Below are 15,188 nucleotides of genomic sequence, written 5' to 3'. Positions count from 1 at the left end.
GTATTTGTTCTTTACTGTTGCCTTGTTCAGTTGCCGGTAATCAATACACAATCTCATTGAACCGTATTTATTTCGCACAAATAGTACTGGAGCACCCCAAGGAGATACACTCGGTTTGATGTAACCCTTGGATAACAAATCTTCGAGCTGTTCTTTCAATTCTTTCAATTCAATAGGCGCCATTCTATAGGGAGCTCGAGATATAGGAACTGTACCTGGTATGAGATCAATGCTGAAATCAACCTCTCGGGCTGGAGGTAACCCGGAATCTCGTCGGGGAATACATCGGCAAACTCGCAAACCGCTGGCAGATCTGCCAATGCTGGGCTCGATTTCAGTAGATCTACTGAATATACAAGAAACCCCGTTACTCCTTTCTGCAATATTCTAGTCATCGTCAAAACATATACTAAGGGAATCCGAGATCTGGAACCTTTACCGTAGAATTTCCACTCATCAGTCATCTCTGGTCTGAATCTGACAATCTTCTGGAAACAATCTACAGTGGCTCTGTACTTTGTTAACATATCGATCCCAACAATACATTCAAAATCAGCTAACCCAAGCACAATACAATCTAAATCAATATCGTGACCCTCAAACTGTAACATACAATGTCTAACTGAAGTCACAGATATAAGACCACTTCCAAACGGAGAAGAAATAGACACTACAACAGATAATCACTCGAAAGTCAAAGCATGCATCAATGCAAAGCGTTCAGATATGAAAGTATGAGATGCACTCGTATCAATCAATACATAGGCAGGATAACCGCAAAGAAAACAATTACCTGCAATCACATCATCTGGTGCATCTTGAGCCTGCTCTTCTGTCAATGCAAATACTCGAGCCTGCTGTCTGGGAGGTTGATTCACTGTCTGGCTACCTCTGGTTCGGGACTGTGTCTGTGTAGGAGTGGGTTGAAAGGAATGAACAAATGAAGCTTGCCTCTCAGGTTGAGCTACTGAACCAGATGCTCCTACACTCTGCGCTTGCTGTACACCTTTCTGAGGACATACTCTGGCGAAATGTCCCTGCTGTCTGCAGATGTTACAGCGACCCATCACACCTTGACAATGCTCGGTGGCATGTCGGCCTCCACAAGAACTGCAATATACACCTGTATACTCTTTACTCTGGCCACGACCTCTCGTGACCCACTGGAGCTCGACGAACTGCTCCCTGATCTCTTAAATTGTTTGTCCTTTGCTTTCAGCTGGTCTTTCCTCCCACTGGTACTACCACCACTCTCAAATCTGGGAGGGGGTTGAACTGATGGTTGTGGCGGTCTTCGAGTCGAAGCGACATAAGAAGTACTTCGTTGCCTAAGAAATCCAGCTTCTGCTCCCTTGGCACGATTCAATGCATCTAAAAAATTGTTTGGTCTACCGGTATTTACCAAGGTAAAGATTTCCGGGTTTAGGCCATTGATAAACTGATCTGCAACGGCCTCATCATTCTCAGCGACATGAGGAGAAAATCAGAGTAATGTCGAAAACTTTGCCACATATTCCTCAATGTTCAACTGTCCCGGTCTTAAATTGTCAAATTCAGCACCCTTATCTTTTTGGTAGGACACAGGAAAGATCGCTGATAGAACTATGCTTTAAAAACTTTCCAAGTGACCTCTGTGCCACGATGCTCCAATGCTCTCTTCGTGGTCAACTACCAGTTCTTTGCCACTTCTTGTAGTTGATGTCCAACGAATTTCACTCGTCGTTCATTAGTGTGCTCAAGGGAATCAAATAGCATTTCAATATCATCAAGCCAGCTTTCACACTCAACTGCACTTTCGGTGCCCTTCAATGTCGGTGGTTGAAACGACTGAAACCTTTTCAACAAAGTCTCCATCGGAGTAGCGGTCACATCCATCGAATCATTGGATGTACTGCCTTGTTCTGGTGCCCTGACCTGCTGCTGGTTGCGGTACTCGTCGAGGAGGCATATCTGATTATCAAACGGATTAGTACACAATCTATATAATCTGTCTCAGTCCTCCTCTGATCATATACTTCTGATCCAGAATCGGTTCTGATTCAGTCTTTGCAAATACATGCTGTAATCACCTCAGATAACAATACAACATATAATAGTGAAAGCAATAAATCATGCTAGCACAATCAAAGCAAGGAAGAAAATTCAATCTACCCCCGACTAATTCTATTCTATCTTAGTCTAAAGGATCTATCGCTCTGATACAACCTGTTGTGGTGACCCGGGCTCTAACTCGATATATTGGGATTAATTGGATCTTTGCTAGAAAATGTGGTTCGTCAAAAAAAATTTCTTTTAATAACATAAGCAAATGTATATAAATCATACACAATGATATCCTTATTTTATTTTCAACCAAAAGTGAATACATGTCTTATTCCATTTCATTATACAAACTAGAGTTTATAACACACTACATGTCTAATGTAAAAACTACTAGTCCATCTTCTACGCCCGTGATCACCATGCTATCTCGATCTCTCATCTTTGTCAAGTTCTTCTGGACCCTGATCCTGTCCCCCCTGTTGTTATGCACACATAGAGACACAACAACAGCCGGAAACTCCGGAGAGAACAAATCTCAGTATAAGACATGAATACATGTATATCATGCAATTTCATACAAAATCATAACACATAATTCAGTAATTGTGAAACATTAGTGAATACAGATAAAACAATTCGACTCTTACTCTTTAACTCGACCCGTATCTAAATCCAGGGATCCCGGTGTGAATAAGACGTAACAAGTCTCCCACCTACTCTCCCAATCGTAGTGGCGGTACGTCTTATTCCTAGACTTCGGCCTTGTCTGTATCGAATGTCTACAATCGGAGTCGATCTTCTCATATGCCTCGATACCACTGAACGTCTAGAACTTGGAAAATCTGCCAATGACTCTCTATCTCAATGCTTGTATATAAATCAATATAAAGCACAAACATAGCAAAGTATAGAAATCTAGTATTTGATTTTGGGAAAACTCGGATCAAATCTAATTCGAGTTGTATCTTCCCGAATCAACATGAATGATACCATCTTGTCGTATAGTCTTGGTCGTAGTCGAAGTCTCAATGTCGAATCTGTCAATATCAAATATGAAATAACTATTTTGAGATGCATTCTATCAATATTCAACTAAATTCAATACACATGTGGACTAATATTCAATCTCGGTGTAATTCAAAAGCATAACGGCATAATTTCTATATCGATCAACTCAACAACAATACTCAAGTTTCAATAACTCATAATCTTCATTAACATAATCCACAATACTGAATTCTGCATATTTCAACTCAAGACTTGCTGGAAATCTATAACCATCACATACGATATCATTTCTTTGATCCGGTTTCATATATAATGTCCCAATAATCATAAAAACACATAATAGTAATCAAAGCTGATTTCTCAAGTCATCTTAACTTCAGAACATGCTGAAACTTAACAAACTTAGCTTTCTTTGAAGCTTGTAACAAGTGGAGCACAAATATGGACTCAGATTCAAATTGGGTTGGCCGGATCTTGTACAATCTAAATTCTAAGCTAGAATAAACTTAGAGGAAATTTTCAGAGTTTGTCTCGGTTCTTGCTGCTAGAATAATTAAGAATGAAGGAGGAGATTACACATATAGCATGGCAAACACAAGGCTCATTCTTCAACCTGCACGTCACACCGCGGGTGCACTGGGCATACTGGTGCGCATCCAAAATTTCCAGAAGAACTACCGCGGGTGCGCTACATTTTTGACCGCGGGTGCGTTGCCCTCTCTGTCCCAACACCGTAGGTGCGGTCACTTTTAGGGCGCGGGTGCAGTGAGCAGTACTGTATTTCTTCCAAAATTTAAGATTAGCCACCGCAGGTGCGCTAATTATTTTTCCCCGGGTGCGGTCTTGCTACCGTAATTCTTAAACACTTCATAAGAAACGATCGCGGGTGCAGTAGAAGCTAGGGTGCGGGTGCGGTCTCCCTTCCATGCAACACTTCATAATTTCATTTAACCAACCTACAATCTCGGGCATTACATTTAAGAACTGTGTTGCAGACGCTAAGAAATGAGAAACTGTATGCTAAACTGTCAAAATGTGAGTTTTGGCTGAGACAGGTTGTCTTTTTGGGGCATATCATATCTGGAGACGGTGTATCTATTGACCCGAGCAAAGTCGAGGTAGTGATCAGTTGGCCTAGACCGACCTCAGTGCCAGAGATACGCAGTTTCATGGGTTTGGCAGGGTACTATCGACGATTTATTAAAGATTTCTGAAGTCTCGCAAAGCCTGATTACCCAGTTGACACAGAAAAATGCGCCATTTGTGTGGTTTGAAGCCCTGTGAGTCTAGCTTCTTGGAGTTAAAGAGACGACTGACCAGTGCTCCTGTATTGACTATCCCTTCAGGTACTGGTGATTTCGTTGTATATTGTGATGCATCTCACAGAGGGCTAGGATGTGTTCTGATGCAGCGGGGGCATGTCATTTCTTATGCCTCGAGACAGTTGAAGCCACACGAGACTCGTTACCCAATTCATGATCTTGAATTGGCGGCTATTGTATTTGCACTGAAGATATGGCGACACTATCTCTACGGCGAAAAGTTTGAAATCTATTCTGATCATAAGAGCTTGAAGTATCTGTTTTCTCAATCAGAGTTGAATATGAGACAACGAAGATGGCTTGATCTGCTGAAAGACTTTGATTGCGAGATCAAGTATTATCCTGGAAATTCAAATGCAGCAGCGGATGCCTTGAGTCGAAAGGTATGTTCTTTATCCTTATCGACGATAGGTGTGCCGAATTTGATTAAAGATTGCTGTTTGTCTCGATTAGCATTTAATACAGATAGTAGACCATTGCGACTTGCTACGATTCAAGTGGAACCAGATTTTGATTGTTCGCATTAAAGAAGCACAGAAAAAGTATCTGAATGTGCAGAAGTCGATTGAGATGGTCAGATCAGTACATCATTCAAAGTATCAGGTACATGATCATGTTTTGTATGTGAATAACCGTCTTGTAGTGCCAAATGTTTCAGATTTGAAACAACAGATTTTGTCAGAAGCGCACTGTAGTCGGTTCAGTATTCACGCTGGTGGCAGAAAGATGTACAATGATCCTGGTGGCAGAAAGATGTACAAAGATGAATCAGACATTGCAGAGTTTGTATCTAAGTGTTTGAATTACCAACATGTAAAAGATGAGAGAAAGAAACCCGGAGGTTTACTTCAGGGTTTATCTATTCCTGAAAGGAAATGAGATCACATTTCCATGGATTTTATTACGAAGTTACTACGATTATCCCGGGGCTATGATGCGATTTGCGTTGTGATTGACAGATTAACAAAATCATCATGCTTTATTCCGTACAGAATGACGTACAGATATGATCAGATGCCAGAAATATATGTCTGATAGGTAGTTCGATTACATGGTGTGCCGAAGTCAATTGTATCAGATCGTGATCCACGATTCACTTCACACTTTTGACATAGTCTACAGCAGGCTCTAGGTACGACATTGCATCTGAGTACTGCTTACCATCCCCAGACAGACGGACAGTCAGAGCGGACTATCCAGACATTAGAGGATATGCTGAGAGCTGTGGTGCTAGATTTTGGCACTAGTTGGCAAGATTCACTACCTCTTTGTGAATTTTCATACAATAACAGCTATCAGACGAGCATCAAGATGGCACCGTTTGAAGATTTATATGGCAAGAATTGAAGATCTCCTCTGTATTGGGATGATATAGCTGAAGTACCAGAACTTGGACCTGATATGATTCTTGAAATGAATGAGAAAATAAGACTGATCCAGAAAAGAATGAAGACGGCGCATGATAGACAAGCCAAGTATGCGAACATCAGACGTAGACCATTAGTGTTTGAACAGGGAGACATAGTGTTCTTTAAGATTTCTCCATTTAAAGGAGTTGTCAGATTTGGTAAACGTGGAAAGTTGTCTCCTAGATACATCGGTCCATACGAGATTCTTGAGAAGATTGGCGATCGTGCCTATCGACTTGCCATTCCGCCTTCTTTATCTGGGATACATGATGTCTTCCATGTATCGATGTTGCGTAGATATATGCCTGATCCTTCTCATGTCATTCAGCCTGAGGAAGCCGAGCTTGACGGAAGTTTAAGTTATATTGAACAGCCAACTCAGATTCTGGATCGGAAAGAAAAAGAGCTTAGAACGAAGACTATTGCGCTAGTGAAAGTCCAGTGGAATCGCCATGGCATTGAAGAAGAAACATGGGAAACAGAATCAGAAATGAGACAGAGATATCCAGAGTTATTTCCATGACATGAGTATTTATTCAGCTTTGATTATATTGCTTCTTTTACATATTTTGATTGATTTCTTGCGAGTTCGAGGACGAACTCATATCTAAGAGGGGGGAGAAATGTAATGCCCGATATTTTAGTTTGATACTTTTGAGTTATCCTATATTATGAATAAGGGAATGGAAGAACAGACATGGAGAAGCGACGTTGCAATTCGAGTTTTGGTGGCAAAGAGACATTGCACACGCGCCATAAAAGTGACCGCACCTACGGTGTTGGGACAGTGAGGGCAGTGCACCTGCGGTCCAAGAGCCAGCGCACCCGTGGTCGTGTCTTCTGAATTGTTTGATGTGATACAGTACTCTCAGCGCACCCGCGGTCTAAAGGTTAGCCCACCCACGGTAGGGTAAGTGCGAGAAGTCCAGCATGCATATTAACTTGACACATGGCTTGTTAGACATTTAACATGAATTTTCATCATTCCTTCAGCTAAGAAACCACCGAGAACTCCATGAAAGAGTGTCCTTAAGTTTCATGTCATTATAGAGAAGTGATTGTGCAAAATCCGACCGCACGATTTCTAATCCGAGTTCATATACTTGTCCCTCTTGTTACAAGCTACAAAAGGATGTAAGTATTATTGTCTTTCAGCAGGTTTTCAGGTTGAAATGTTGGAGAAATCAGATTTTGATTACTATTATGTGTTCTTATGATTATTAGGAACTCATATTCGCAACCGGATCGAAGAACGGATATGATATGCGAGTTTATTCATTTTCCAGCATGTCTTGAGTTGGGAATATGCAGATTTCAGCATTAGTGGACTAGGATGATATAGAGTTGCAATATTATCATGTGTTTATGATAAGGATTATGAGTTATTGTATTGATTACTTATGTTTGAAATGACCGGTATTGCGAGATTACGTCGTTATGCCGTTGAAATGTACCTGAGATTGAATATTGTTCCGTATGTGTATTGATTTGAATTAGATATTGATAGAATGCATCTTGAATATGTCATATCAGATTTGTCTTGAGAAGCTTCGACATCGAGACCTCGACATCGACAAAAACTGAACAACTGAAAGTTATAATTCAATGTTGATTCGGGAAGATTAACTCGAATCAGATTCGATTTGAGTTTCCCAAAACCACATACTTGTTATGTTTGTACTCTTTATTGATTTATATACTTGTACTGAGATAGGAGAGTCATTGGTAGATATGCCAAGTTTCTATACGTTCGGTGGTATCGAGGCATAGGAGAAGACCGACTCTGATTGTAGATATTCGATACAAACAGGGCCGAAGTCTAGGAATAAGACGTACCGCCACCCCGATTGGGAGAGTAGGTGGGAGACTTGTTACGTCTTATTCACACCGGGATCCCTAGACTTAGATATAAGTCGAGTCAAAGAATAAGAGTCGAAGAGTTTTATCTGTCTTCACTAATGTGTTATGATTACTGATTCATGTATTTTGATTTTGTATCTGATTTCATGATATGCATGTATAAATGTTTTATACTGGGATTTGTTCTCACCGGAGTATCCGGCTGTTGTTGTGTCTGTATGTGTGCATGACAACAGGTGGGACAGGATCAGGGTCGAGACAAAGATGTTAGATCGAGATAGCGTGGATATTACGGGCTGAGGAGAAGAACTAGTGGTTTATTACTAGACATGTACTGAAATTCTAAACACTAGTAGAATACTTGTAATCGAACAAGTGAATGATATTTTAAATTAAATAATATGACATCATTTTGTATGGTGTATTGTGTATGATTTATATACAATTGTTTTTTATATTAAAAGCAAAATTTTGACCCACAATTTCTAGCAAAGATCCAATTAATCCCAAATACAATTGAGTTAGAGCCCGGGTCCCCACAGGGGCTTGGTTTTAGCACTAGCTGACAAGATTCGTTGCAATTGTGAGAATGATCGTACAACAACTGTTATTAAAAGAATACTGAAATAACATCGTTTAAGTATTATACGACAAGAAGTGCAGATTCCTTTTCTTTATTAGAATAATATCTCTGAGGCACCAGAGATTGGACCTGATATGATTAGAGATATGATTGAAGAAGTGAAGCTGATTCAGAGAAGAAATGAAGACAGCTCAGAATAGACAGATTAAATATGTCAACATCAAACGATGACCGTTGATATTTGAGGCATAAGAATGAATATTGAATCGATTTAGCTTAAACAGATTTGATAACAGCTATTGATGTTGATTTATTATGAGCTGTTGATTGGTATATACGGATGTTGTATAGCCAGTATTTTGAGATCGATTCTATCAGACTTACTCCGAGGGGTACTATGATATTATACTTCTTGAATGATTATTCTATATTGGAATCAGAATCAGTAAAAGAAAACTAATTCAGAATGAAGACTATTCTGCTGTTGAAAGTTCAATGCAATTGTTAGAATATCGAAGAAGCTACTTGAAAGACAGAATCCTAAATGAGACAGCGATTCCAGAATTGTTTTATTGAGGTGAGTTTTCTTTTAGCTTTTGTATATATATCCTTCTTGTATCTGATTTGGTATCTGATATGATTACCTGGGATATACGAGTTGATTGCCTATGATTTCGGGGACGAAATAGTATCTTAGGGGGGGGAGAAATGTAAGGTCCGAGAATTTGATTACCGTAATCTGAAATGATTTGTGGATAATTGATATGATTATAGACAGGACGGATCAGACCGGGAAAGCGGAAAGAAGTTGGAAATATGTGCGAGGAAAAGACCTCGCGCATATGCGTGACCCCGCCGAGGCGCATATGCGCGAGACGTGTAGTGCAAAGAACAAGCGCATATGCGCGAGACGTGTAGTGCAAAGAACAAGCCACATTTTGTGAAACATGCAGGATATATATACATATAAGCACCTCAATTCTTCAGAATTCAGTAGAGAAAGAAACGAGAAAAATCGAGGGAAGCTTAAGTTCTGAATTTAGATTTTAAGTTGTGAACGATTCGTCCATTAGATTTTGAATTCGAGTACAACACTGAGTTCCTAGCGACGACAGCTATAACAGGACGTAAGTTTTATTGAATTCTGATATCGTTTGAAATTATGATACTGGGAGAATTATGATTTGACTGATATTATGTGTTCTGGATATACTGATCAGTATATAATTAAAGGTAGATTGAAGAACAAATTGTTTATATAATTGTTATGAATTTTCAGAGTTGATTTGATTGTGATTAGACCGATTTGATATCAGAATGATGTTGTTATCGATCATGAAATGTTGGGATTGATAGTTGATTGATATTGTATCGCTGGGTATATTGATATTATTCAGACTTGGATCAGATGAGTTGTTGATTCATATATACTGATATTGTATCGCCGGTATTGCGAGATTGTACAGAGTTGAGATTATGATATGTTATTGTTAAGATTTCGGGTTGGACTGATATTGGTTATGAGTCGTGTTATTATATCTGTGATGTGGACATTGACGGAGTTATTGAGATTATATTGTTATGCCGTCGAAACATCAGTAGATTAATATTGAGCAGATTCAGTATTGATTGAGATTGCATTGTATGTCGTTGACATTGATCAGAGTATGTATTGATTTGCGTATTGATCAGAAAAATCCTTGAATTGAGTTGTATATTGACACAGTCTATTCGATATTGTCATTTCAGAGTGGATATGGACAGATTTGACTTCGACCCTTCGACTTCGTCAGACCGAGAAGAGAAAGGTATAAATTGATGTTGATGCGGGATTGCACAACTCGAGTTGACTTGACTTGAGTTTCCCAAAATCACATACTTTACTTTATTGCATTTATATTTGCAATTGAATGAAATTGATATATTTGATTTATCGATTTATGTATTGAGTCATAGGCGGATACGCCTAGTCGTAGACGATTGATCTCGTGACAGGGGTTCCTTATAGTGATGGAATTGTCACGGGCACATTGCACATTGTCACAGGATAGTGATTTGGCGAATGAGCCAAAGTCTGTGACAGATAGGTCAAGACACCGAATGTTTGGTCATATCGAAGTGGATAGAATTGGAGTTTCTTCTATTACTGATGTTCGATATGGAAAGGGCCAAAGTCCGTGAATAAGAACATACCAGCACCCCGATCGGGAGTGTAGGTGGGTGTATGTTCTTGTTCAGATCAGGATCCATAGATTAGGATGAGTCGAGTCAGAGTCTAAGAATCATGGAGTGTGATTCAGAGTTTATATTGATTCATGTTCTGATTTTGATACATGTTATGAATATTTTCTTCATGCTGTTATATTTGTTTATATGAAATACATGTATACATGATTTATACTGGGAATGTAATTCTCACCGGAGTTGTCCGGCTGTTGTCTTGTTTTTATGTGTGCTTGACAACAGGTGGGACAAGATCAAGATCAGAAAGAGGATGAGAGATTATAGATAGCGTGGAGATCCGGGTCCAGAAGCAGGATAGGATTCAGCACTGGATGTATATTCGTTGAACCTTGTTGAGATAGAGACATGTAGTACATGTTTTATACTTTGATATTGATATGTATATCAGATAGATTACATTACGTTTCCGCATTTAATATTGTATTAAAAAAAACAAAAAAAAAACATTTAGTCCCACTTTTCTTATATGTTATATTTGACATTAATAATGATTAAGACATGAATTAGCGTCCGGGTCTCCACACTTAAACATGTGGAAAAAGATCCCTTCAAGTACCCCTATCATGGCATCCCATTTGTGCATCCTTAGAAAGAATTTTAGAAAATGAAAACTCTAGTTTTATGCATATTTAGCCATAAAAACAAAAAATACAAGTGGTGCATCTTATTTTTCATGCAAACTTAATTAAATATACATACTATGGTGTGAAAGATGTTTGAAAGAAGATTAAGGCGTGCATTTGCGTTTATTACGCTCGAAAATCAACTTTCGATTCGATGGACGTTGACGGATGAAAAACCTTGCTAAAATTGATCATGTTTTTTGTTTTTTTCCTTCTAAATTCTCGTGCGTGCGTGTGTCTTGGCTGATGGAGAGTCCTAGTGTGTGTTTGTGTGATGTGTGCGTGAGTTATGTGTGTATTTGTGAGAGTTTGTTGGCTTAAAGTTTGATATAAAACACATGGTGCAAACTTAGGCCCAAAAACCATAGGCCCAATAAACCCAATACATAATATTTAAAATATTTTATTTAAGAAACTTTGCAACAATATTAGCCGAGTTCTCAAAAATTCTCTATTTTCATCAAAAATTGAATGCCGGTTTTAAAATACGCTCGACGCGAAAAAACACCTCAAATTACCTCATTTTCAAAAATTACATTTAAAATATACAATATATTAATAATTAAAAATAATCATTTAATAAAAAAAATTTCACATTTATGGTCCCCGGTTTCCATTCTTCGATCGCGTCTCGAATAACCTTTAAGAAACAGTTTTATGCATTCTAGTAGAAAACCTATATTTTAAACATGTCTACCACATTTAACTAATACAATTAAAATTGTGAGGACCCGGACGCTAATTCATTTCTTAATTGTTTTTGGGAATAATTCAATCAATTAAGATAAACAGGGTCTAATTTTTTTTTTTTAAAAAATACAAGTGCGGAACGTTATGGAATCACTCTGATATACATATCAAAAGTAAAGTACATGTCTTGTACTCAATACATTAAAATAAACTAGGGTTCAACTACAATATATCAAGTGTTGTAGCCTATCTACTTCTGATCCGGATCTCCACACTAACTTGTCCTCTCTCATCCTCTTCTTGACCCTGATCCTGTCCACCTGTTGTCATGCACACATACAAACACGACAACATCCGGATAACTCCGGTGAGAAATACATTCCTAGTATAAACCAAGTATACATGCCATCATATAAAAACATATATATAATAGCACATAACAGGTATCAATAACATGTATCAAATCTGAAAACATGAAATGATATAAAACTGTAAATCCACAAATGACTCGTTATCTCAGACTCGACTCATCTCTAATCTAGGGATCCCGGTGTGAATAAGAACGTAACAAATCTCCCACCTACTCTCCCGTTCGAGGTGGCGGTACATTCCTATTCCTGAACTTTGGTCCTGTCAATCGAATCTCAGCAATAGAAGACAGTCTACTTCTACGCAACATCGATGCCACTAAATATCCAGTGTCTTGGCAATCTCAGCCGAAGACTTGACATCTCCGCCAAATACTAGGCACATCCGCCTTGGAACTTCCGCCAATGACTAGGCACATCTGCCTATAACTCAATACAGGCTTTGCCTATAAATCAATATACCAAGCATATCAATCTCACAAATCGAAATATGAATGCAATAAAATAAAGTATGTGATTTAGGGAAACTCAAGTCAAATCAAACTCGAGTCTTATCTCTGGATCAACATTTATTTATACCTTTCTTTTGTCGGTATGACGAAGTCGAAGTGTCGAATTCAAAGCCTGTCAATACTCAATCTGAAATGACAATATCGAGGATTATATATCAATACACCACTCAAATCAATACTGTGTATAATCATAACTCAATCTAATTCCGTTTCAACGGCATAACCGCACAGTCTCAATATACTCAGCAATACCAATCAACAGATATTAATTCCTACAACTCATAATCAATCGACAACTTAATCTGATATCAAATCTCAGTCAAATCCATTCTGAAAATCATAACAATTTCATACAGTGTCTGTTCTTCAATCCGGTTTTGATTATATGATGTCTAACATGTCAAGAACAACATATATGAATCATATCCGATTCCTTCACTATCATAATTTTAAATCATATCAAAACGTAGTAAAACTTACATCGGTGTGAAGCCTGCGTCGATAGAAACACAGTACTGAAGTCGGATCGAAAATCTGACGGACGGATATTTCACAGTTCAAAATCTAAAACATGAAAAAGGCGTAAGGATTTTCTGTAGCTTTCCTCCGTGTTCTTGCCGCTGAAATCTGAAGAATGGCACTGATTTACAAATTATATACCTCCACAAAGCATGGAAAGGACAAATGTTGCTTTCTTGTTCTGCATGCCCCGCGCATATGCGCGCCCTAGCCCCGCGCATATGCGCGAGACTTACTGTCTCAGCATGTAACCTTCTCGGCAGCTCGCGCATATGCACGCACCCTCGCCGCGCATATGTGCGAGGTTCTCTGGACTTGGCATTTGGCTTCCCGCACAGCTCGCACATATGCGCGTCCTCTCTCGCGCATTTGCGCGAGGTCCTCTACCTGCCTCGCGCATATACGCGCATCAATGCCGCGCATATGGGCGAGGGGTACTGTCCTCGCACATAGTTCACGCCTTTTCTCGTATTTCCAGGTCTGATCCATTCCGTCTGTAATCACATCAATTATCCACAAATCATTTCAGATTATAATAACAAAATTCTCGGGCATTACAAAAAAATTTAATTAAAACACATAAGAAATTTGATAACTTGAATGCATGTGGTTCAGGGTTAGTGATGTTACACATGGTCCCAAAAGCTTATCCAATTCCTCAACAGTGGCAACAACATATGCGTCTTCTGAAGAAGCCTTGTTGAACACATATGTTATTTACTTGGTAGTTAAAATAAAATTAAATTCATCAGCCATTCTTGGTAATTAGGTTTAATCAACTTATTTTGATAAAAAATCAGATAGAGGATTTCACCCGGACATCGTAAATATACTGAAATAGAAACAAAATAAGAATTACTTACTATTTAAAAATATTTTACATGACATAAAATATGGTCTTTTGTTTTTATAAATTGTCTCCAACTATTTTAACATTTTCACTCTCCTATGATGAAAACAGCAAATACGATTTTTTTTACTGAATAAAGAAGGCTCAATTGCTAAATTATGATCCCAAATAATATTAGTCAATTATAATTTCCGAAAGGTAAAGGACAATTGCACGATCCATGATCAAAGACTTTCTTCAATGTTTTAATCAGATTCACGATCAAAGACTTTGTTTTTCTCATATATTGCTTAAGAAAACTAGGAGAAATTTGCATAGAGAGATGATTGCCGGAATTTTCAAAACTGACAGCAGTGCGACAGTTAGGCATGTTTAACGGGCCGGTTCGACCCGGAACCGACCCGGAATCGGCCCGTTAAGCCCGGAACTAGAACCGGTATGGAAGAACCAAAACCAAAACCAGATCCGGTTCCGAACCGGTTCCGGTCCGTATTCGGAACCGGCCTAGAACCGGATCCGAAACCCATAATCCGAAAATTTTAAAAAAATAATAATAAATGGCCTTTGGGCCAATGGCTGCATTTGCATCCGTTGGCCCAAAGGATGCACATTGGCTGCTTCACATTTCAGTAGTCGTTCTTCAACGGCTACTGAAATGTTTTATTTTATTTTTTAAAAATTTGGCCCCCAAATTGCAAATATATATATTTTTTTAAGCTCTCAAAATCACCTGTAAATATAAGTCATTTTTCATATTTCACATATCAATTCTCTCTCAACTTCTCATTTCTCTAAAATCAATATATTTCTTTGCTATCATTTCTCCAAATATATTCAATAATTGTGTTATAGTTTTATCTATAATCCATATTATTTTTATTGTTATTTATTTATTATTTCGCAATTTACTCATACAAATAATTCGAATTTCAATGGCATCATCTTCAAACCGTCGTGGTGGTGGTGGCGAATACGCTCCCGACTTTGGTGAACATTTTGGCTATATCCCCGACTTTGATGAAGTCTAACCTGGCCACGAGGATGAAGAAGCCATGGAACTCCCAAACAAAGATGTAGGGACGCAATCGTCTACTCGAGCAAGCAACACAATGTCAACGAGCACGACGACAGCCCGTGAAAAGCGAAGAAAAGTTTGG

The sequence above is a fragment of the Primulina eburnea genome, chromosome 13 (genome assembly GCF_022965805.1).
Source record: "Primulina eburnea isolate SZY01 chromosome 13, ASM2296580v1, whole genome shotgun sequence".
Taxonomy (NCBI): Eukaryota; Viridiplantae; Streptophyta; class Magnoliopsida; order Lamiales; family Gesneriaceae; genus Primulina; species Primulina eburnea.
The sequence above is the reverse complement of the archived record's forward strand: the minus strand, read 5'-3'. Positions refer to the sequence as shown.